At 30.5% G+C, this 27339-nt stretch overlaps 1 pseudogene; it reads left to right on the top strand.

Annotated features, from left to right (window-relative positions):
* Positions 1-27339, top strand: LOC142331192 (26S proteasome regulatory subunit 8-like; annotated as a pseudogene).

Below are 27339 nucleotides of genomic sequence, written 5' to 3'. Positions count from 1 at the left end.
AATTTTTAACTGCGTTCAATGTATAACTTGTGTGATTTATCCAATTTAGATGGCAGTGTATAAGAACTATTTTACGTTAGTGGACAGTGAAATAAGCAAAAATGACTCAAACTAATTTTGAGGTAAAAAGTTTTTGATTTATTTAACAAAATTAATTTAAATTAAAAAAAAAAAATTATTACTCATAATTTCTTATTTTATGTTATTTGTCTGAAGGGGTTAGTAAATATAGTTCTGAAATGTAATGCAGAAGATAACCTAATCAGTATGAGAAGTTTTTTGTTTAGATATTTATTATATATGTTGCAGGTGTGATCCTGTTTTTTCCTGCCCTGATACCTGTTTCCTTCAAGTCCGATTCACATTTTTAAAGACTTTTTTGTATTTCTTTGAACGACTTTCGTGGTTTTATTTATATTTTTTATAATGCCGAAAAGAAAATGGAATGAAACGTTTGGTTTGGTACTGTCTGCTTATATGTTTTAATTTTTCCATAAATGTTAATAATTTATTAACGTATGTAATATGATTGTTAAAATTGTATTAATAATACAATTATGTTTTTTAATCTAGTACTAAAATACGCATTATTTGACGTGAGAATTCAGAATAGGAAAGACAAAATAAAAAAATGTATGATAATGATTAGCATTTTTTAAAAAAATATGCTGGTTTGATTTTTCTAGAAAGTGGATTTAATTTCTGAAAGATATGGAATTTATATAATTACTTTGATAAACATCCCATATGTAAATGATAATACTGTAGCTTCATTCATCATGTTATTGACAACAAAAAGATAGTAAAATTGAAAAACTATGGTAGTGCAGCACTTTTTTTCTAGTTTATTAACATGATTGTAAAGACTTATGCCAAGATTATTGATTGCTGAATGCACATCCTCTTTCTAAATAATTACCTCCCTTTTACTTTGTAAAAAATGTATTACTGCTACTACAGTTTTGCTCTTCTATCACCTGTTACTTTGGTAAAACACAAATTTGTGCTTATGTCAACCACAAAGAAAAATATTTATGGATTGTTGAAACTTTTTTACGATGTTCTATTTCAATCACTTAATTACTGTTACTTATTTCTGTTTTTGGGTACTTATCAGTTATATCTGCTCGTCACGTACTATCGTTTAAAATCAAAGTTTTAATCAAACCGTTTCTTAGATGGCACCACTGAAACGCCGTACTGAAGTAAGAAAATAAGTATTCATTCATTATATTTATTATTTTATTTATCTATTTTCTTATTTCTATATAGTGTTTCAGTACGCCATCTAAGAACTAACTACAGTTTTACCCTGTTGGAACAAAATATTGTGGTGGGCAGATAACCGATACGTACCTGTTTTTGTATGGTGTAGTTGGAATTTTTTTTTTTATTGTTACTTGTTTTGGGCCTTGTGTGTGGGGCTTAAGAATATGGTTTCATTGATGCAATTTCATTTTTGTTACAAGTGGTTATGGTTGTAGGGAGATACGATCACCATAGATCCCGTATCAAAAATTTACTCAATGAGTAGAATAATTTTTTTTACATGATTTAATCTCTTATTAGACTTAAAATTTTTGATTATTTTTGTGTGCTGTTTGACCCTAAACTAAGAGGATAAGGGAAAAAGTTAACAGTTTTTGGGTCATGAAAATTCCCTATTGGTTTATTTCCTTTTAATTAGTAGTCGGCCGAGGCAACAAATTCCCTTCACCAGTCAGAGTTATATATCTCTGCCAAAAATTTCTTTGCCAGGATTTTTATTTCATTCACTAGTGTTGTACCCCCTCCTTTTAATGCTTGCCTTTAAATGTTTACTAATTTATGAAACATTCTTACTCTATAAAAGCCTGTTAATTATAATTTTTTTCAATTATAGGTCCCCTCAAACTTAAGTTTTAAACTTGTTAATTGTCATTAAATTTTAAACTCATTAAAATGCTTATATATTTGCTTAGAATTTTATCTCATTTGTGTTTTATAATGGAATTTTCAAGCGTGAATTGTTATTTAAAAAATATAGTTAAAGTAAACTAAATTTATTTTGTTTTTAATTTAAAAATTATGTAAACAGCCGTAATAAGAAAGGGAGTCCGACAAGGATGTTCCCTATCTCTGTTACTTTTTAATCTTTACATGAAACTAGCAGTTAATGATGTTAAAGAACAATTTAGATTCGGAGTAACAGTACAAGGTGAAAAGATAAAACTGCTACGATATGCTGATGATATAGTAATTCTAGCCGAGAGTAAAAAGGATTTAGAAGAAACAATGAACGGCATAGATGAAGTCCTACGCAAGAACTATCGCATGAAAATAAACAAGAACAAAACAAAAGTAATGAAATGTAGTAGCAATAACAAAGATGGACCGCTGAATGTGAAAATAGGAGGAGAAAAGATTACGGAGGTAGAAGAATTTTGTTATTTGGGAAGTGAATTACTAAAGATGGACGAAGCAGGAGCGATATAAAATGCTGAATAGCATGTTTGGAGGGTCGCTTTATATGGAAGTGAAACTTGGACGATCGGAGTATCTGAGAAGAAAAGATTAGAAGCTTTTGAAATGTGGTGCTATAGGAGAATGTTAAAAATCAGATGGGTGGATAAAGTGACAAATGAAGAGGTATTGCGGCAAATAGATGAAGAAAGAAGCATTTGGAAAAATATAGTTAAAAGAAGAGACAGACTTATAGGCCACATATTAAGGCATCCTGGAATAGTCGCTTTAATATTGGAAGGACAGGTAGAAGGAAAAAATTGTGTAGGCAGGCCACGTTTGGAATATGTAAAACAAATTGTTAGGGATGTAGGATGTAGAGGGTATACTGAAATGAAACGACGAGAATAGTCATTGAACTAAGAGGGTAAATATTATTGTTTTATGGGCTGAGGTCAAGTACTTTTTTATAACACCTTATATTTTAAAAAATCTGGTTATAATTTCACTTTTCTATGTGAAATCATAATCAGAAATGCATCCATAATATTTTTTTTTACATAAATACACATGTATAGGAAAAATTGACTTGTTTAAAATATTAAGTGCTGTGTTTTAACTATATTAAAGTGTATGCTACAGCTTATTTCACATTCTGTAAGTTATTGTTTGCTACTGGAAGATATTTACTCTGATATCATGTTACCCAAAAAGAAATCCAGTACGGCAGAATTGCTGTAATGGATTTCTTTTGCAGTCGATTTAAAGAGCCTTAAAAAAGAGTCTATTACTTCATGTGGGGTTTACTTCTTTGGATTACTTTTTGTTTTAAACAAACTGGAAATTATGTTTAGGTTATACTTTTGTCAGGTTTTTGTCTTGAGTACATATATCTTTGGAAAATGTCAAGATTATATGAAATAAATTTTTGTGTCTGTTTTTGCTGAAAAAAAGCTAAATGGATGAAGAACATTTGCATGTGGTTTTAATTTGGTCTCTTTTTTCATTGTTTAACTTTTGGTCTGTTAACTTTTTAAAATAACTGCTACAAAAAGGAAGGGATTGTTTTTTTAATTTTTTTTTATAAGCTATTGTTTATTAGATTAGAGAAAATTTGTATTATGTTAAGTGATATAATCATAATGGTTTTAAGTTTTTAAGTGACACAAGTTGGAGATAATATTGAATATAATATATGAATATGATAAAATATGAATATTGGAAGGACAGGTAGAAGGGAAAAATTGTGTAGGCAGGCCACGTTTGGAATATGTAAAACAAATTGTTAGGGATGTAGGATGTAGAGGGTATACTGAAATGAAATGACTAGCACTAGATAGCGAATCTTGGAGAGCTGCATCAAACCAGTCAAATGACTGAAGACAAAAAAAAAAGTGAGATAATTTCTTATGAACATGCCATTCTTAAGAATAACAAGTTTCCATGCCAGGCTTAATAGAGCAGGTGATAATTGGCTTTCTGTTATTTTCTTCACCGAGCCAAATATATTGTTGCATATCAAATTAACTAAAAAATGATATTCAGCCCTATACACCTTCACTCTGTTCATACGGCAGGGATTGACTGTAGTGTAGTATAATCATTGCTTTCAGAGAACGCGATTAGTTTTGGCCAAAATGAGAGAGTAAAAGGTTTGTTTTTTAAGTAGTTGATATATTAACAATTCTGTCAGATTAGCAGTTTTGTTTTCTTTGATATTTTCAATAGAAATTAAATTTACTTCAAATAAAGAATTTTATGGGAAAATATGTGAACGGTTGTTAAGAAAGTTTTACATTTGGATATAGATTACGTTGTAATGAAATATATATAGTTTTGTTTTATCAGTCTGTAGACAATGCTTTATGATTTTACATAATTGTTTTGGATATTTCTGTATAACTGTCAAATTTGATAATTTATTTTCCTATTATTTTGCTTTCATTGTTAATTGTATGTATATAAAATTTTTTTTAATAGGCATATTATTTGTTTTGTTATTAAACATTCTATACTGAAGATGTAATTCGATTAATAACTAGATTTATTTATCTTGTTAAATAATTTCCATTATCTGTAATATATTGCATTATATTAATCTTAATATACAAAATAAATGTGGGGACTTTAGATTCCCATAAGGTAATTGCTTTAACAAAAAAAAAAAAGTGATTAACATTAGTTTAAATAATAAGCTTTGATGATATTTCAAAATGACCCAAATATAAGTGAGTGAAATAGTTTTCAAAACTAAAAAAAATTAAAATTTTATTACATATTTATAGATAAAGTAATCTCCATGGTTATTTTTGGTACTAATTGGTGTAATAGTAATAATAATAATATTATTAATCTAATTAAAATGTAGTGTAAATTTTTTTTTTTGTTATACATTCAAAATTTTCAGTAAAATTTTATCTTCACATTATTATTTTGATTAGCTTGTATAAAAATGGGTGTTTGTATGACAAAATTAGATGAACATAAACACAGACAACAAAATAATAATAATAACAACAATAATAATAATAATAGTAATAATAATGAAAATAATAGTGACTGTGAAGATGATGAAAATTTGTATTTTGGTTACACCCTGTTAAATGAGTTACATGATTGGGTGTTTAAATCTGGTGCTCATCGTTGCACATTTTTGGTATTATTAAAAAATGTTTTAGTCTTTTGATGTTCTTAAAAATTATTAATTTTTAGATTGTACGTAAAAAATTTGAGATCACGTTTGAAATATTAAATAGGAATGATCAATTATCATCTGTAAGAGAATGGTTTATAATAATAGTAATAAAGCATGCTGATCAGTTCCGATGTTATCATAAAGGAAGTTTGTATTTGAACGAACATAAATTCTCACCTGGTGTTCTGCCTGGCGGTTGGTCCCTTACACCATCACTGTCTCCATTTTGTCTTTTGTTTTTTCTGATCGTATTTATTATCTTCATTCTTCTTTTCCATTCTACTATTCTTCCAATCCTTTAATTCTTTTCATACTTCTGGAAATCTGAATGAGAAGCTATTTTAACTGTGGAACATTCAACGGAAGCGACGGCCATCATTCCATAATGAAGAGAATTATTGTTAGGATCTTTATTATAGTGATTTTCCATCATCTTCTGTTTTCTAATACCATCGGCTTATAGAAGAAGCTCCTTCACTTTTGAGGACAGTTTCTCACCCCCTGGACAATAGTGCTCTGTACGCACCACTGCTCATCCACCATCATAGAAGGTCGTCAACATTTGCAATGAAAGGAACTCCTTATACTGGGAGTAACTTGGTCCCTTCATTCTTACCATTTGTATATACAAGCAGTTGTTAATATATAAAATTGTTGTTCCCTCTACTATGGGGAAATGAAATCAAGATTTTATCCCAACTTTCTATCGATTACTTGATATATGCCTTAACTATTGTATTAATACTGTAATATAATTATTTTAAATTTTGTTTTGTTTTCATAGTAAATTATTGAATTTGAAAAAAATGATGTGTTACTTTTTGAAATTCTTATTTATTCATTTAACATTTTATTTATGTAGATGGAAGTTGATGATAAACCTGGCAAAGGTGAAGGTTTTCGACCGTATTACATAACTAAAATAGAAGAATTACAACTAATTGTTGCTGAAAAAAGCCAAAATTTACGACGTCTTCAAGCACAGCGAAATGAACTTAATGCTAAAGGTATATACGTATTAACTCATTATTTTTTATTACTTTTTATGTGATAAATTTCTATTATTTTCTATTAAATTAAAATTATTTTTCTGTTATAATTATGAATATTTACTTTTGTATGTCTAATGAATAGATTGTTTGAAAAGATACATTTTTGTATCAATTGATATAAAAATGAGATTTTTATAGGAGTGAAGCTTGTTTTTATGTGTTTATTTTGTTGAAATTTATCTTAAAAAAATGTATAGTTATTAGAGAATGTTGTAAATCGAACTATGTTAAAAAGAGAATTTAACCTTCACCTCAAGTTCAAGAGATAAAAATTATTTCAGGTGATTTAATAGAAATTTAGTAATTTAAATAGAGAGTTATAAGATAGACATTTTAAACTGTGTTACAATAATTGAATTTCTTTTTAAAATAATTTTTTATAGAAGTGTATTAATATAATTTTTTTAATAATGCATTTTGTATCTTGTGCCTTATATTTGTAGTTTGTGAGAGAAGCTGCTCCAAAATTGTGTTTATTACTTTTAAATATCTGTTCTTAAAAACTTCAAATTTTACACAAAAGTGAAACTAGTGGGATTTAATATGCGCTTCAATAATTCAGGTAATTCTAAAAATCGAATGAGATAAATTATTTTGTTTAATTTTTAAATGTAAGAGCAAATTTCATACAAAAAAACATTTAAATATAATTTTACCTGGTTTTTTTAAATAACATGCTTCAGATACTGTCATTTTGATGTAGGCACTTTAATATGATACATAGTTTACCCATCACTCTGTATACCCACTTTTGAAACTACATAGTGTTTCAAAATGAATATCAAGGTTTTAAAGCTATGTAGCATTTTTCAAGTTTCACGTTCGTTGATCAATTATACATGAAACAAAAGAGCAACTCAGCAACAGTTTTAGCTATGCTAAAATTCATAAACTGTTTCCTTTACCTTCCACTTGAAAGCAATAATAGCAAAGATGGTGACCCTGTCCAATAGAAAGGATTGTGTGTTTTGCGATTTGCAAAGAGTGGATCTGTAATTATGTTTTACGTGTGTTCCGTTTGAAGTTCTGTTGTGATCTTCCAGGTTACAATAACATTTATATGAGTATATGGTATAAACAGTTTGAAACCACTGGCTGTATTTGTAATCAAAACTGAATGTGGAAGCAAGTGAATCTGGAATGAACTTTATCGATACGCTAAAAATATGGCTCTTTTCTCAACTGCATACGAACCACAGAACTTTATTTGGCAACAAAATGGTGCACCTCCTCACTGGTATAATGCTATATGTGATTGGTTGAATGAAATTCTCCTTGACTGCTGGATTGGTCGCTTGTTTTGCGTGGCCAAACAAGATGGCAGGGCTTATTTGGTGTGGCCTCCACGTTCACCTGGTCTGACCCCATGAAATTTTTTTTTAGGGGTTTATAAAGGATAAAGTGTATGTGCCACTATTACTGACTGATCTACCTGACTTGAGACATAGGACTGAAGCACTTGTTGTATCAATTACTCCAGAGCTTATTTAAGTATGGAATGAACTCCTATCGGCTGGATGTGTGCTGGGTTGGATTGGTAAATTGGATTGGTGCTTACATTGATCACTTACAGGAAAGCCTGTTTGAGTTGCTATCTCATTTAATTTATAATTTATCAGTGTAAGTAAAACTTAATAAATATTACATAACTTTAAAACTTTGATATTCATTTAGAAACACACAATATTTTTATGTTTTTCCTGTAGTCATTATTTCAACCCCAACATTTTTTTCCAAAAAAGTATAAGATATATATAAGGTTTCATATTCCACCAGAGGAAGAAAATGCATAGTGAAGGATAAGTGACCTGCATGATGTTCCTAAATTAAGAGATAATATGGTTAGGAAAAAATTCTGCAAAGTTGACTTGGAAACTCATACATATGACCATTAATTACAGTGAACAATTTTGTTGATGCAGTTTTTTGATGAATTTTGTTAAGAATGGAGTGGTGGAAAATCTGAATTGATTTATACGATGATAATATTAATGATGATGATGTAGATCCTTTATATACAAAATACTAAAATATTACTAAATTATTTTTAAGTTTGTCAAAAAATGTATTTGTTTGTGTTATACTTACAAATGTGTACCTCCAGCTAATTTACCTGGTAAGGGCTACTTGTATGAATTCAGAGAAGAATTTCCAAACTTTTTCTCTTATGTTACCATCCCACTTTTAACCTTATTTGGACTGCCATCATGCTCATGCGACTGCAGTAAACTGTCCGCATAGACTTATTGTCGCATAAACTCATTTTTAGAACTTTATCGTTAGAGTACTATTCACATGTTAATTCGACTAACATAATTTTTTAACTGACGTGTACTGCACTCTATTGTCTCTAAAAAGAACTATTTGCACTATCAATAGGTTGCAGCTAACAGCTGGAAATAGAGAGAATATTGCAATATTTTCGAATCATGTTACTAGCATTCTAGAAGCGTATTAGCCTATATTGAGATACACGTGTTAATTTTTGTGTTTTATTTTGTGGATTTTTTTCATTTGAAATTAGAATTGGAGTTTCAGATTCAGTTTCTGTTTGTTGTTGATTACTATTATTAGAAGTTGGTGCAGTTTCATTACCAATAAACACACCGAACAAACTTCACTAACCTCACTTTCAGACATGTTTTTTGATCTTCAAAAGTATCACTAGAACATTCACTTTCACATTCATTACCTGATCTTTCATTTAGCAAAATTTCAATTATTTCAATCGTATTACATTAATTGCGTGTTGTAAACATAATGAAAAGAAATCTGGACACGAATGTAATGAATTTACCATGTTTACTAATAAAGTTTTTAACCTAGTCTGTGGATGAAGTAGGATTTACAGTATGTTAGTCCTGAAAAGTTTAACTGCTATTAATATAAGCAGTGGCTGAAGTGTAATGCACAGTTGCTCATAACTTGCAAATGAAAAGAGGTAGTCAAATGAAACAAATATGGAATAAAAATACACTTACTTAGGTTTATTTTTCCACTTAGCCACAATCTTATAGCTACACATATCACCTGATGATGAATCAGTTTTTTCATTCAGTCGATGAAAAGGGCTCTTTGGCAATCATTACTTCATCCACGAAATCTTCACTGTGTCCTTTAGTATCCTTAATGTAACTTTAATTATGGAAAGAACTGAAAATTGCAGGGCACCAATTCTGCTGAATATGGAGGCTGTAGAAGAGATTTAAATTTCATCTTCACAAAATTCTTGGTGGTGCATGTGATTTAGATGGCTGAGGATTATTTTTACAAAATTATCGGCCTCACGGATTGTCAGTCGTGACACATATGTCTCCTAAGATGTTTTAGTGTCTCTGCATCAAACAGAATTTACAGACAACCTGGTTCCCACCAGGTCTGTCAGGAATATGTGTTTAGAATCCCAGAACACTGTCAAGAGATTTTTTTTGAGGGTAGTGTTTTGATTTTTTTTATTATGAGAACCATAGTGCCTGTATTTCATGTTCTGCTGTTTTTCTTCTTATAGTTTTATCTCATACATTACTGAAAAGGAGTCATTTTCCCTTTTCACGATAACATTTCAGGATCTGTTTTCAAATATTCCTTTCCTTGTTGTTTGTTCTTTTCTTTGAAAATGCGTGGTCTCCATCACAAACAGATTTTATTGTAACCAATCTGGTTGATATGCCTATCCAAGTAGCTTTACTACCCATCGGGTTGGTCTAATGGTAAACTTGTCATTGCAAAACAGCTAATTTTGAAGTTGGGAGTTCTATGTTTCAAATCCTATTAAAGGCATTTACTTTTATGTATATTTGAATACTAGATTGTGGATACCGGTGTTCTTTGGTAGTTGGGTTTCAATTAACCACAAATTTCAGGAATGGTCCACCTGAGACTGTACAGGACTACACTTCATTTATATTCATACATATCATCCTCTGAAGTAATACCTTACTGTGGTTCTGGAGGCTAAACAGAAAAAGAGAAAAAAAAGTTGCATTAGCGAGTGATGTGACGAGTCATTTTGAATCTATTTATTCATCACCTTTTTTTGATCATCATTCACAGAATCCGGTCAATCAGTGTGATGTTCATTCACAGTACTCATTTTATTGGCTTCTGGTGATGCACAAAATGTTATTGCCCACCAAATTATAGTATTTCGATCAACACTTTATGTGTACAGAATAGTACAAGAGTAACACATTATGTATATCAATATTATGGTTCAATAATATTACCTGCAATTGAAAAAACCTGTCACTTCCAGGAAACATATACTGTAACAAAGGACTTAATGTTAAATATAGTAACTTAGTGGTTCTATTGCACTTACTCTAAGTTTTTTCATATTTTTTCTGTCTCAAATGATAGCTACTCCAGTATGATAGCTATCACCAGCATTTGAAAAACCTCAGTCGGTTCCAGGAAACATAAACAAAGGACATATAAACAAATGTAGTAACTTACTGGTTCTATTACACTTTCACTTCTCATGTTTTTTCTCATTCTTATATGATAGCCACTCCATTTAACTTATTTTATAAATTTTAAATTAAATTAATTTTTGTTTCAGTACGTATGTTACGTGAAGAATTACAGTTGTTACAAGAGCAAGGATCTTATGTAGGCGAAGTCGTTAAACCGATGGATAAGAAAAAAGTTTTAGTTAAAGTACATCCAGAAGGTTAATTTGTTGTCGATCTCGATAAAAATATTGATATCAACGATGTTACACCTAATTCAAGAGTCGCATTACGAAATGAATCATATACTCTGCATAAAATATTACCGAACAAGGTCAGTATTTTTTCTTATCGATTAACATTCAGCGTACGGTTTTGTAGATGAACAGTGAAAAATATTTCTTATGTGCAGTAGATTTTTAATGAAATTGAGTTTTACAACTTTGATGATATTAAGTTTGACATTAATGATTACATCAATCCCTTTTGTGTAGCATTTAGAATTATTCAGAATGAAAGCAGGAATATTTTCCACATACTTTAAAAATATACTGCAAACAAAATAGATTCTACTCTATTCTAAACACATTTAACTGAGTAATAAACTTTGTGGGTATATTTCAAGATGTGGCTAGTCTTGTTTCTTGAATAGGTGATGGTAGGTAATAATAGGTAAACAGGAAATGATTATTAACATATTCTATTGATTAACTAAAAATCCTAATTGAAAAATTTAACTAGAAATTAAAAAAAAACAAATTGTTTCTTGATCCAAAATATTTATATTCTTTCACCAAAATTTCAAACAATAAAATATCATGTTTACTATTTTTGATATTTTAAAGTAGTTTTTGTGAAGAAGTATTTACACAAACCTTATAATGAGCTTGTACTTACACAGATTTAAACTATATATATATATATATATATATATACAGGGTCATTCACGGGAACTGGATGTTTTTAAAATAATCATAAAAAATTGAATATTTACTTTAAAAAAGTTTTATTGGTACTGAAACACTTGTTAAATCAAAGCATTTGTTACTTACTCATGAACGAAAAATTATGTTCGGCAAGTGATGTCCATTTTGGGCAATACATTGTTGTAGCTTTTCATGGTAATTGGCCTCAATGAATTGCGATCTTTAGGTCCTCCAATGTACGCAGTTTATTGCCGTACACACGCGATTTCAGAAACCCCCACAGAAAAAAAATCACAACTACTCAAGTCGGGGGACCGAGGGGGCCAAGGAATGTCGCCAAATCTGGAAACGATCCGTCCCGGAAACAAGTTATGGAGAACGGCCATCGTCGCCCTCGCTGTGTGCGCTGTAGCTCCATCCTGCTGGAATAACACATTTTGAAAATCGATTCCCCGGTTTCGTAATTCGGGGATGAAAAACGTATTCAACATCGCAACGTAATCGGCTGTTACAGTTACGGCAGCGTCATTTTCTTAAAAAAAATACGGTCCAATAACACTGACCTTTCCTATTGCACACCAGACTGTCACCTTTGGGCTATGAAGTGGTCTCTCATGAAGCTGATGTGGGTTTCTTTCTGCCCGATACCGGCAATTCTGTTTGTTGACGAAGCCATTCAGATGAAAACGGGCTTCGTCACTCATTAACAATAAAAAATTTTCATTTTCTTCAAAAATGGTAAGCGTTTGTTGACAAAATTGTAATCGCTGTGTGAAATCTTGCTCTAACTGCTGCACAACGGCTATCTTGTAAGGATGGAAATGCAGGTCTGTGTGCAGAATTCGTCTTACCATAGTTGTGCTCATTTAAAGGGCTGCTGAATGTCTCTGAATAGAGCGGCGTGGGCTTCTGACGATGGCTTCCCTTACTCGTTTGATGTTCTCCAGAGTGCTAGCAGTTCGTCGGGCACCCGGTGGCTTTTTCTTCAATATTGAACTGCTTGTTCGAAGGTTGTTTACCCGTCGCAATATTGTGTTACGAGAAGGGACACTTGCATTACAGTGGATATTAAACTGATGGCGGATATCTTGCTGAACAGCAGTTACGGATTCGTCATTTCGCACAAAACTGTCATACGCGTACAGGCGTTGGTCTAGCGTCCACGGCTCCATCTCAACGACTAAAATGTAAATGCTATGAACAAAGGAAACGTCAGACAGCAGCCACATAAAATTTCCAATATCATACATGGCTCAGGAACAAGTAGCTGTCTGTTATATATAGACGTTTGCTGTACACAAAAATTTTAAATACAGTATTACGTTTGATTATTGTACGGAAAAAAACAACACTTTGAATAGAACTACAGTATTGCATATTTATTGAAATAAATTTTTTTTAAAATAAATAAATAAAATAGTTACTAATGAAACCAACTGTGTAAAATTTCAAGTTTTTTTTTAATCGTTTTTCTGAAAATAAAACTAATACTGTACTTCTATAATCAACCAATAAAATTACTGTACTATAAAACAATAAAATACGATATACACTACAAAAATATTAATCAAAATACATGTACAAAAAAATAATGTAAAAATCAAAATAAAACAAATATGAATACATACAATTTATTTATACGTAGATGGTTTAAAATAGCTGTCTATTTTAGTTTAAAGTAAGTCCTGGTACGTATTTTTTTCAAAAAGTGACTGCACTTTTGATATTAAAATAATGTCTTCTGATAATCTTTTTCATAAAAAATATTGCTTTAATTTTCTAACCTCTTCTCTAGCTTTGTTACACATGGTGGTAAATCCAGGTTCATCATCATTCATTTTGGAAGTAATCAATTCTTAGGCAGCAACAAGATCACGGATGTCAGTGAATAATGTCCTCTTTGTTGAGCATGTCATCAATATTGGCTAGTCTGTAGTTTCCAAATGGTTCAATAAGTTCTTGTAATTTACTTTGTTCCACACAATTTTTGTTTGTTTCAGTAAGATTTTCAATGTTAGAATTGAAGTTAGTTTGTGGAGGTTTAATACTGGCTTTTATGAAACAATTTCTCACTAACACGAATCCATAAAACTGCTTCCAGCTCCGCTAATGCTTTTAGAAAGCTCATCAGCATCCATGACTACATTCATTGTTGACAATAAGTCCTGTAAAACCTTTTTTCTGTACTAAATTTTAAAGTTCTGATAGATCCCCTGATCAGGTGGTTGACGTTAAAAACCGTTCCATCATTATGTTCCTAGTCATCCAAGATTTTTTGAATATCGTTCAGTTTCCACTGAATTTATGTTTACGCCCTTAAAACATAATGGTTTTGCAGCTTTACCGATTTTTAAAGGTTTTTCAAATTCACCAGATATATTCACAGCCAACATAAAAGTTTGTCTTTCTTTTGATTTCTTTCCTACTGTACATTTTTCCTCTTTCAAACACTTTGTTTTACTGGATAAAGCCCAGAAAAGAAATCAGTCTCATCACAATTAAAAATGTTTCTTTCATTATAACTCGTGCATATTTCATTTAACTTTTTCTTCCACCCAGACACCAAATTCCTATCTAGAGCCCCAGCTTCACCACAAACATTTATTAATGAAACATTGTCTGATTCAGAATTTATCTAACAACCTCCGATGCTCTAAACTCATTGTAGCAGAGTTCTTTAGCAATTTTTAGGGCTATCTCACATATCAAAAGCAGTCGTAAGTCAAATTGTCAACCTGACATTTTTGGAAATGCACATTAGCTTAACTGATTTTCAGTTCAGACTTAGGATATCAAGTTTGCTTTTTAGATATCGCTTATCTTAGTTTTTCCAACATCAAAACGTTTAGCCATATCACGCACATGAGTTTTTTTTTATAGACATTTATAACAGCTACTTTTTATTTTAATGTCAAGTGTTTACATTTTTGAGAGGTGTTAACTTGCAGTAACATTGGTTGTAATGATTTTTATACAATACACAAAATTGAACGTACAGTAAATGTATGCATAGAAAATGTACTAAAATTAAAAAAATACAGTATAGTATACTGTAACAAAAATATTACACGTGTTTAATGTACATTAAATGTATGTACTTAATGTATACTTGCAATGTACAATACACTTTCAGTAACTGACGTTAAATCATGCTGGATGATGAATTGATTGAAATCATAACATCAGCTGTATGGGAAGATCAGCTCTTTTCAGCTCAGTGGGAAACAATACAATTCACAATATGTAAACAAATTAGTCAAACTAAGTATAAAATGAAACAAGAGAAATTAACAATTTTTTAGTTCTGCTGTCTCTTTTTCAAAACTGAACAGTTTTTATAGGTAAATTCATTGTTCGTGTCTGTTATTGAGAAGTATTTTATCTACTAATACCACTATAAAAATACCGGGGAATTTAAAAGCGTCTGGTATTATGAGGAGTCCATTATTAGGAAGTTTCTTCGAATATATATATATATATATAAAACAAACCAACTAAAGCTATGAGATTACAGTCACGTGTAGTTTTAAATTAACTAATTATTATGATAGGCAATGTTAAACATTGACTGATACAATCAACTCTTAACTCACAGTTATCAAAGAGTGATATTGTGAAAAAATAATTGAGTATAATAGTTCCCAAAAAATTCATGAGATGACCCAAGTGACCAAAATTTAGAATTAAACTGTGAAATTTGATTTCGAAACAACATATGCCTCTTTTACCCACTTGGAAAAGAGCATCAATAAACTCTCTTGAAAGCTGTCTCTGCCTGCTCTTGTTAGTTAGTAATGAAAGTTATGCAATTCTCACATTGTAATAGTGTTGTGAGGGTCACTGTTTTGTTGTAACTCAAAAAACATTAAAAAAACTTTTTTTCAGGTTGATCCATTGGTCTCATTGATGATGGTAGAAAATGTTCCGGATTCAACATATGAAATGGTCGGTGGTCTTGATAAACAGATTAAAGAAATCAAGGAGGTTATTGAGTTGCCAGTTATACATCCAGAATTATTTGATGTGCTTGGTATTGCACAACCTAAAGGTGTATTATTATATGGTCCTCCTGGTACAGGTAACTAAATAATAAATATCATTATATTTTAGTTAATAGTACGTTTTATCTTTGGATTAATATGTGATATACAGGATGATTCAGGAGGAAAGGTGAATGATTTGTAAACTGATTCTAGAGCTTGAAGCGAGGAAAAAAGTTGATACAAACATTTGTTATCAAGTTACGACCAGCTATAAAAATTTTTCCCGGATTTCAGTTCCCCCCTCCCTATGGTGAAATGAGGTCATACTGAAATTTCTAAGATATTATATAAGGGGGTAAACTAGATGGTTTCTTATGGTTTTTGACCTGAAAAATTGAATAAAATAGGTCTCAAAACTGTATTTCCTGTAGTTTTCATGATCTCCAACATAAGATTAGAAAAATCTGGTGATGAAAAACAATTTTTTTTTTTAGGTTTTAAATATAACAATACTAAATAACTTGATTCTCAAAAATAATTAAACACAATCAAAATTATTATATTATGTCAGAAACTACTAACCACCTAACATTTATTATTAATGCGTTATGATAACATTGAGTAGTATTCATATTAATTTCGAAGCATTCAGTTAGTTTGCCAACCTAACTTTTCGAAGGTCTAAATTTATTGTATTAAAAACACAGCTGTTTATAATTTTTACTGATTCATAATGTTTTTCTGTTAAGTTTTATTCTGTTTTGATTTTAATGATAAAAGGTGATTTTTTTTTTTTGTTTTTCATAGACTTTATTACATCAGTTTTCTCAGAATTAAATCCTCTACAAGTTTTGATAATAAAATTTACAAAAGTTATTGTACTTCAAACCTTAAAAATATGTTTTTGTCATCAAATTTTTCTGTTTTACTTTGGTTATCATGAAAACTACAGGAGATATATTAAGGATATGCAAGTTAATTAAGATTAATATAGGATATGTAAGATACAAGGTGTGATCAAAAAATACGGTGAATAATTTTTTATTAAAAAAAATAATAAGGTTACATAGAATTCAATTTAATCTCCTTCAAAGTACTGTCCTTGGCTAGCAATGCACTTATCCCAACGTTGACTCCATGACTGGAGGCACTTCTGGAAGGCGTCTTTCAGAAGGGCTTTCAGCTGCTCGATCGTGGCCCTCTCAATGTCAGCAATGGTGTCAAAACGTTTTCCTTTAAGCACAGTTTTAATTTTTGGGAATAGCCAAAAGTCACATGGTGCTAAATCCGGTGCGTATGGCGGATGTGGACAGACAGGAACACTTTTTTCGGCCAAAAACTCGCGAACGAGAAGCGAGGTGTGACACGGCGCGTTGTCGTGGTGAAGAAGGAAGCCATTGGTCCATTTTTCTGGTCACTTTCTTCGTATGTCGTTTCGCTTTGAACGCTTTTATGGATCTACGAGATGTTAAGGTCTTCCGATAGCTCACGAATAGTCATTCGCCTGTTTGAACGGACCATTGTTTCCACTTTTTGCACATTTTCAGCTGTTTTTGAGGTTACTGGACGTCCCGCACACTGCTCGTCTTCAACAGACTCATTTCCGTTTTTAAATCGGTCATACCACTTGTACACATCTTCAAAGTTACCACATTATCGCCGTACATCGATTCTAACATTTCATGAGCTTCTTTGGCACTTTTGCAGCTTAATGTTAATGCGTTGTTCAAAATCCGTGTTGGCGACAGACACGATAAACACAACCTCACTCTAGCGGCTCTGGCAGCTGACTGGCAACCTCGAACGTATTACAACTTGTCCCTGCCTGTCTCAGTTGATCACGCTGTTGGACAAATTGCAGCATATGGATATAGCGTCGGCAGTTGCCGCTATAAAAATTCATTTACCGTATTTTTTTATCACACCTCGTATATTAAGGATCTTTTTTTTATTTTTCAGATCAGAAAACATTAGAAATCATAAAGTTTATCCTTATATAATGCCCTAAAAATTTCAGTATGAACTCATTTCACCAGGAGAACTGAAATCTGGGCAAAATTTTTTGCTAGTCATTACTTGATGAAGCATTTTCGAACATACATTTGTATGGACTTTTTTCCTTATTACAAGCTCTGCAGTCAGCCCTACAAATTAATTATTTCCCTTTCCTTCATAATCACTCTATATATACTCTATATACTCTGGTATTCCCGATAAGATTTCTATTGTACATATTAAAAATCATTGTCCTAGTAAAAATTGTCTTGATTAGAGGAAACTCTTCTGCAGATTGATTGTCCCCTTTCTTTACCATCTTCCTATTCTTTTTCAGCTCTTCTTCCTTGGACAGATAGTTTTATTAATCACCTGTCTGAGATAGGAGATAATGAATTGTAATCGGGTCATATAGCCTCATTGAGGAATAGAAATAAATGTAAATGATATAAAAATATGAAATGTATAATTGCCATTATAAAGTATATAGTAGCCGCTATTAAATAATAGAAAAGTCTACGTAATTATTTCAACTTATTTTATATTTAAATATGATTTGGCCATTAAGCACCACTGAATATTAATTAAAAAAGCAGATTATAATGTTTTAAAAATTTTTCTCAAATAGTTTTTGTTATTGAATATATCAGTCACTTATTACTTTCCTAGCTACGCCGGCCTCCGTGGCTCAAGTGAAAACATCTCAGCCTTTCATATGGCAGTCCCAGGTTTGAATCCCGGTCAGACACTTTCACACGCTACAAAATTGTCATTTCATCTCATCCTCTGAAGCGATACCTAATGGAGGTACCGGAGGCTAAAAAAAAAAATTACTCTTGCATCTGTAGCTATATGTTGTGTTACTGTAGAGCAGCTAATTAATAAGCTAATAAGCAGCTAAAAAATAATGGGAAAGTATGTCGATAAAGTTAAAAAAAGTATGTAAAGAAGTTTATATTTTTTTAACTTTTGTGCCTTAAGGAGATATTAAAAGATTGTTTTAACAAAAAAAAATGTAGATTTAAATAAATTGTAAATAATCTCAGAAAAAAATTTATTCCAGTGCTCTCAAGTCTAAAAAATCTATTTTTGCCAAAAGAATGTTTGTGCTTATGCATGAATGTTGTCCTGTATTTGATCTTATAGCTCTGGACTATGTCGATCATTTTTCTTCAAATTTGGTAGACAGGTTCCAAAAATTTTTCTAAATTTAGAAAAAGGGGTGGGGATGTTTGGCCAAAATAAAATTTCAAATCTCTATTATTGGGCACTTAGAGAAAATATTTTCTTAGAACAGTTTTTTATTGAATCAGAAATAACCAATGATTTCTTAGTATTTTCACTCCTTCCCAAAAAAATGACTTTATACATTTTAATTTTTTTATCTATATCTATATCTATATCTTGCTTCAAAAAAGGAGTTAATGACTGATTTTGTGTATATATTTTCTTCATCAATAGGTCTTCAGACTACTACTTTAAATATTACTTCTATCTGTTTTGTCTCCAGAACCACCATAACATATTACTTCAGAGGATGAATGGGGATGACATGTATGAACGTAAATGAAGTGCAGTCTTGTACAGTCTCAGGTCGACCATTCCTGCTTAATTGAAACCCAACCACCAAAGAACAGCAGTATCCACAATCTAGTATTCAAATCCGTATAAAAGTAACTGCTTTTACTAGGATTTGAACATTAGAACTCTCGACTTCGAAATCAGCTGATTTAAATAGGTCTTCAGACTACTATTTAAATATTTTTTACTCATTCCACATCAGTGGTCTGAAGTAACAAATGTTTAATTTTAAAAAAAAATTAAGGTTTATTTTAAATTAAAATTTTTCTTGATAGACTTTACTCTTTAGTATTTCCTGAAAAAAAAAAATTGGGCAAAAATTTTTACTCTCCTCTTAGAATATTACAACTTCATTTATTTAGAACTACAATTCTACCATTGAATTTTTTAAACTTATTTTCACTACTTAAGGCTTTTCTGTCAAATTTATTTTACCTGAATGGTTCCCCTTGAGTATAGGAGCCCCAAAGTGAAAGAAAAAGCTTTTTCACAATTTCAAATTTTAATATTTAAAATGTATTTTGTTAAACAGCTATGTTACTAAAATAACTTAATATCTCTCCCCTGACTGATGGGGAGCTACCAAATTAAAAATAAAAATGAACAGTTTATTTTTTTAATTTTATTATAATTTATTTAAAATCAATTTAGCGAATATTTTAATCATTAAAAAGTCTCGTGATGCATGAGTTCCCAAATTTTTATATAAGGCAAAAACATATTTTTTGAAAGTGTAGTTCTAATTTATTAATATTAAAAATTTTTGTTATCCCATTATTTTATTGAGCTTCTTGGTTTCAGTAATTAAAATTTGAAGATTTACATATAATCAAAGAATAATTTTTTATTTATAGAGTATAGAAGTAATCAGTATTTTGTAATTATTATTTTGTGTTTCATAAAATTAGAAATAAACATTTTTTTCATAAAAATTTGTAAAAAAAGATTCATAATATTGGTTACTGTCTTTCAATAAAAAAGAATTATTCTATCAGAAAGATACAACAAATAGAGCTTAAAATGATCGAATTGAAAAAATGAATTTAATAACTTGACCGACATAGCCCAGGAACATTATGCGATTTATTGCTGGCATTTTTAAAAATAAGAATCATTTTATTACAAACTGATGACTACTGTAACTCAAAATCTTTCCTTTTTTACTATGAAAAAACCTTAAAATAATCTTTCAGTATTATAATCTCCGTTGAGATTAAGTATTTTTGAGATTAGGACAGAAAGCTTGACGATTTCCAAGCTGAAACATTTGAACACGTCTTCCCAAATCAGCGGATTTGGAAGTCGAGAGTTCCAGTGTTCAAATCCTAGTAAAGCCAGTTATTTTTACACGGATTTGAATACTAGATCATGGATACCGGTGTTCTTTGGTGGTTGGGTTTCAATTAACCATACATCTCAGGAATGGTCGAACTGAGAATGTACAAGACTACACTTCATTTACACTCATACATATCATCCTCTGAAAAATTATCTTAGCGGTAGTTAGCAGAGGCTAAACAGGAAAAAGAAACAAGAAAGAAGCTGAAAAATTTGATAAATGTCACTATGAGTATTTATGTGTTTTCCATTTAAAAATGATTTTTATTTCAAGAAAAGATGAAATCACATTGCACCTCAAAGGATTGTCACTTGTCAAAACATTTGCAGTTTTTCTGGTGTACTTCAAATAATGTGAGGATCTAGCATCTCCTTAGTAAGCAAGCTATACCTTTAACAGTTGTGTTTATCAAAATGGAAAGATTTAGGGAAAATTCATCAGTTTCTTCAAATATGTATCCTGTATTATTAAATATTTTTTTCTAATGTATATATCGACAACAGTTTTCAACTCTTTGGTAATGATAGCCGAGTATTAAATCTTGTTTCATCATGAACAGTTTATCCATACATTTTACTTTGTTTATCATGCTTTTGGTTTTGCATTTAAAAAACAAGTCATCGATCATGTCTTGCAATCTGTAGGATTGATGATCAGTTGACATATTTAATAAATTCTACTGAATAATATTGTCTAATGCATCTAAGTTGTAATTAAATGACTATTGGATGTAATTTTAAGACATTTTAATCGCAAGTTTACATTCCTAAGTGTCAGCTTTTGTTAATGTATGTAAACCGTCCTTATTTTAAAAATGATTCTTGTGTGTGTTATGAATATATTTTTTTTTCCCCGTATTTATTTGTTTATGCATTTATATAGGTAAAACTTTATTAGCAAAAGCTGTTGCACATCATACTGAGTGTACATTTATCAGAGTTTATGGTTCTGAATTGGTACAAAAATTTATTGGAGAGGGTTCACGTATGGTCAGAGAATTCTTCGTAATGGCAAGGTAAGCTATTATATAATGTTATTCTTATTATAAGGCATGTTGTTAAACTAAGGTCTCCTGAGATAAAAAACAAAACTGAAAAATATGAAGAAACGTACTTATAAGAACTACATTTATTTATTACTTTTCTATATAGCCGCCTTTAATTTCAATATATTTTCTGATTTGTTGTATACAGCCTGGCATTATGATGCAAAATTTTTTTCATTATTCTTTGTACTTGTTAATCTCAACAGACCGTTCAGAATACTCAGCACCATTTATGCTCATTTGGCCAACTTAAAAATAATTAACCGCTTATAACCTGTTGTAGTCAACAAACCCAACCAGCATAATATTTACTTGTTTTGCTTTATTTTGTGAAGTGGCTTTCTCTTTCAGAAAGTAATGTTTGTTCACATAAAATTCTTTGTTGTTTATTTTTCACAAATCGCATTATTTAATCAAATTAAATGACTGCTAAGTTACGAATGTATCTTACTGAAACTTTATGTATACTCATAACAGAGATGAAGAAAACTATGAAAGACCTTACTGATGACTATGAAAAGCACCATCTGGTGACTCTGCACGAACTTATACCTGTTGTGTATAAAATGAAAAGTTGTGTTAAAAGAAAATCGTTCAATTTGATGAAGTGTCAAATATTTATATTGCTCTTAATGAATATTTTACCCGTTTTTCTATCTTTGAGCAGTTTTATGTCGAGTAGGCATTTCTAATGATAAAACAATCATATTTATAGTAATGCAGAAATAACATTTATGGTGCTGTGCTATTAAATGATAATATATTTTACTTAGAATGTTAACCGTCAATTCTCTATTTTCTTCTTCTTTTTCATGGTGTTTTATGCCCATCTTGGTTTGTTTTTTTTTTCTTTTCAGTACAATGCTTCAACAATCCCTTATCATTATTTACTGCCATTATATACAGTCTCTTTGGAAATAAAATTATTATTTAAGTATTAAAGTGTTGTGCAGAATTGCTTTGTAATGAAAGGAAACATGTTACTTAGATAAATATGCCTTGTGTATGTAAATGAGAAGGTATAAAAGGATTAATTAAAACCTATTTGAATGTGACCACATGTCTAATGATTGCATTCCCTCAACGCCATAGTTGTTAATTTAAAAATTTATTAATTCTTTTTTTTTTGTTATTTATCAAATGGAGAACATGCACCATATATTATCTTTATGGATGAAATAGATTCGATCGGTTCATCGAGAATTGAGTCTGCTAGCGGAAGCGATTCTGAAGTTCAGCGTACTATGTTGGAATTGTTGAATCAGTTGGATGGTTTCGAAGCGACTAAGAATATTAAGGTATAAAAATAATGCTATTTTTAATTTTATTAGTTAAAAGAGTGTTGATGTGATTTGTAATTTACGAAGCTTTCAGTTATCTGTGACAGAGTGGTGGTGTCTCATTCTTTTATCCTGAAGGTCCTGGGTTTTGATCAGGCATGACATTTTTCACGTGCTACAAAACTTTCATTCCACATTTCCATGCATAAGTTTTTGAGATATGATAAATTTTTTCTTAACCCCCAAAAAATTATAATTTATTTAATTATCCTGGACTCGTGATTTATTATCGTTGTATATAATATTCTTTGTATCTTTGATAATATTTATAAAAAACAAAATTTAAAATCTAAACGTAGAAACCTACAAATAAATCACACAGCGTTAATAATATCTATATAAAATACTCTTACACTAATAGTATTATTGAAAATTTAATTAATGTCTATAATGATGAAAAATATAAAACCCAAAATTTTATATATATGTTTATATGTAACAGTACAGAGAAATAAAATGAATCTTAAGATAATTATTTCAAAAAAATAATTATGTGTATGAGGTCTGTTCAGAGAATAACCGAACATTTTTAATTACATGCCACATGCCAACAGAGATATTTATTGAGATACGGTTGGCAGCACTGTGTTCTCCATAACCTTATGCTCTGTAACCACATGTTCTTAGATTGTTGATATCTTGTTTAGTTTTTTGTTATTGTTATTTGAGTGCATCATGTGGAAGTGCTAGTAGCAATTTTTATAATGTGCGATTTTCAGGAACAACATAAAATTTTGCGTGAACTGGAGAAAACTTTTACAGAAATGATTCAACTTTTGAAACAAGCTTATGAGATTCTTTGTCATATGCGATGTTATGGATGGTTTTTAATGGTTTAAAAGTGGTCGTCAATCGATTGACTATGACTCTTGACCAGGAAGGCTCTCTACTTCAACTGCATCGTATCATGCCGTGACATTTTAACTGAAAAATTGAGCGTGCATCTAGTCGCAGCAAAGTTTGTTCGTTGTTTGTTGACCGAACAGCAGAAAGAACATCGAGTGGATGTTTGTCGGCAACTTCTTGAACAAGCCGATGACAATGAAACATTCATGCAAAGGATCGATCATAATGGGAAACGATAGCTGGGTTTAAGACTACAACATTGAGAGACAAAGTTCAGTCATCAAAAAATCCCGCATTACAAAAATCACTAACACTTGCACTCAAATAACAATAACACAAAAACTAAACGAGATATCAACAATCGGAGAACATGTGGTCACAGAATATGTGGTACAGAGTAGTTATAGAGTTCTTTAGGACTGTCTTGGTGTTTTTTATAAGATTAGTTGTGGAATATTGGAGATTTAGAATTTACAACTTAATTAGGTCTAAAAATAACAGGAAATAATTTGATGTTGAATTATATTTTTTGTAATTTTTTCAGGTTATAATGGCTACAAATCGTATCGACATATTAGATCCAGCTTTGTTGCGACCAGGTCGTATTGATCGTAAAATAGAATTTCCTCCACCAAATGAAGAAGCTCGTCTTGATATTTTGCGTATCCACTCTCGCAAAATGAATTTAACACGTGGTCTCAATTTACGTAAAATTGCTGAACTAATGCCTGGCGCATCTGGTGCTGAAGTTAAGGTATGTTTCGTTTTTGTTTTTTTTCAGGATTTATTAAAACAGGCAATTGTTAGAACATATTTTCAAAATATCAATTGTTTATCCATAATGTAAAAGTTACTTTCACTGTGGTTTTTTTTAAAATTTTATACAGTGAAGTAACTTTCATTTCCCACTACTGCTGGTGGAGTGCTAATAGTGCATGTTATGGAGTTGGGATCCCATTTTGTAGCAGATGTCTTGCCATTTCAGTTAACGTATTTTAAAAATGGTGTGTTATAGTTACAAAACTTGAGAAGTTTTGTCAGACTTCAAAAAGTGTATTGTCATGATGCTAAAGAAAGCAGGAGAAGATAAATGTGAAGAATAGGACAATTAGCTTGACTACTCGTGCATCAAAAATGTTAACTAGAATTGTAGTTATGGAAAAGAGAAATGTTTGAAGTGGAGAAGTGTTTCTAACACTTCTCCATTCTCCTGTCAATTCTTCAGTAAGAATTGTAGTTAACACTTTTGATGCATGAGTAGTTAAGCTAAGAAGACCAATTTGGTTTCAGAAAAAGTATAGGGACAAGGGAAGTAACTTTAGCATTCAGATTAATAGTAGAAGGAAGATTAAAGAATAAAAAACCGATATAGATGGCATTTATTGACTTAGAAAAGGCATTTGATAACATAGACTGGAATAAAATGTTAAGCATTTAAAAAAATGTAGGGTTCAAGTATAGAGATACAAGAACAATCACTAACATTTACAGGAACCAAACTGCAACAGTAATTATCAAAGAGCATAAGAAAGAAGCAATAATAAAAAAGGGAGTCAGACAAGAATGTTCCTTACCACCGTTAATTTTAAATATTTACATAAAACTAGCAGTTAATGGTGTTAAGGAACAGTTTAGATCTGGAGTAACAGTGAAAGGTGAAAAGATAAAAATGCTACGATTTGCTGATGATATAGTAATGCTAGCCGAGAGTTGTTTATGCCAGAACAAAACAAAAGTAGTGAAATGTAGTAGAAATAAAGTAGATGGACTGCTGAATATAAAAATAGGATGAGTAAAGACTATGGAAGTAAAACAGTTTTGTTATTTGTGAAGTAGAATTACTGAAGATGGATGAAGCAGGAGTGATATAAAATGCTGAATAGTACAGGTGAAATAAGCTTTCAGTCAGAAATATAATTTGTTTACGTAAAAAATTAATTTAAACATCAAGAAAGCATTTTTTTGAAATGTGGTGCTATAGAGAACATTAAAAATCAGATGGGTGGATAAAGTGACAAATGAAGAGCTTTTGCGGCAAATCAATGAAGAAAGTGCATTTGGAAAAATATAGCTAAAAGAAGAGACAGACTTATAAGGCCACATCTTAAGGCATCCTGAAATAGTCACTTTGATATTGGAGGGACAGGTAGATGGGAAAAATTGTGCAGGCAGGCAACATTTGGAATATGTGTCAGGGATGTAGGATGTAGGGGGTATACCAAAATGAAATGACTGGCACTAGTTAAGGAATGAAACAAACAAGGTTGAATCAAACCAGTCAAATGGCTTAAGACAAAAAAAAAATTTTAATGTTGATTCTGTTATCAACGTAGTGATTATTACATGTCACGGAACTCAATAAGAAGATAATTCAATTATGGGTGTCCAATTTTAAAGCTATCTGTTCAGCTTTGAAGAAGAAACCTCCAGGTAGGCCATGAAGTGTTCAAACACCCAAAAATATTGAAGCAGTTATTCAATCTCCAGCTCTTAAACACGCTGCTTCGTTAACAAATTTCTGATCATACTATAAGTAGAATTTACAATTTCATGTTTACAAAAAGATGATCATGCAGCATTTAAATGAATACGGCTGGATTAACCGTAATGCTTCTTGCCAGATATTCTGGAAAATGTTCCAGTGAACTCAATTGTGCTGTTGTCACCTATTTTCATTTATTGGGTTGTGTTAAATAATTCTTTCGATTCTGTGCTGTGAGTTGTCTAACTTCATTTTACATTTGTATAATTCATAACACAAGACCTCACGATAAATTAGCTCGATTTAAACTCTGCGAGATTGAAACCTCTTCAAAACAGAATTCTTACTCGGTCCTGTCAGATTCAGTTTTGGGGGGGGGGAGGTTTTACTATGTGTATTTTACATATACAGAAAAAATTTATATAAATACAAAATATATGTATATTTTTTTTATTTTACGTATTCATCAAAATTTATGTAGATTTTTTTCATTCATTCAAGTTACTAAACATATTAACATAAAAATCCTAAACATACATTCAACACATTTATACCTAATTCTATATGATCCTAAACATAATTGATTAAGTAATCCTATATATGTAGGTAATATATAAAATTGGATTTTTCTGTATTTATTTTTGTGATACTCTTCTCCCACAAAAAAAATATATGTATTACTCTAATTGAACTTTGTTTAATTTTGTATATTTTTGTTATTAATAGGGTGTATGTACTGAAGCTGGTATGTATGCGTTACGAGAACGTAGAGTGCATGTAACTCAAGAAGATTTTGAAATGGCAGTAGCTAAAGTAATACAGAAGGATTCAGAAAAAAATATGTCAATAAAAAAACTTTGGAAATAATTTTTTATTATTGTTATTTTTGTTTTATTATTAAATTTTTTAATGTATAATTTAAATAATAAATAGATTAAACTGGATAATTTGTGTATTAAATCAGTGTGTATGTATATATATGTATGTGTATTGTGTGTATGTATATATACACACAAACACTTTCATACAAATATACAGATGATTTATTTGATTTAAATTACGTAAGAAGGTTATACATTATTATTATTTGAGTAATGTAATTGTTATAAAAATTGTAATCGATTACTTTAATATTACATTAAGAATAAAATGTTTATGTGAA

The sequence above is a fragment of the Lycorma delicatula genome, chromosome 10, assembly GCF_047948215.1.
Source record: "Lycorma delicatula isolate Av1 chromosome 10, ASM4794821v1, whole genome shotgun sequence".
Lineage (NCBI taxonomy): Eukaryota > Metazoa > Arthropoda > Insecta > Hemiptera > Fulgoridae > Lycorma > Lycorma delicatula.
This window is presented reverse-complemented; position numbering and strand designations above follow the sequence as displayed.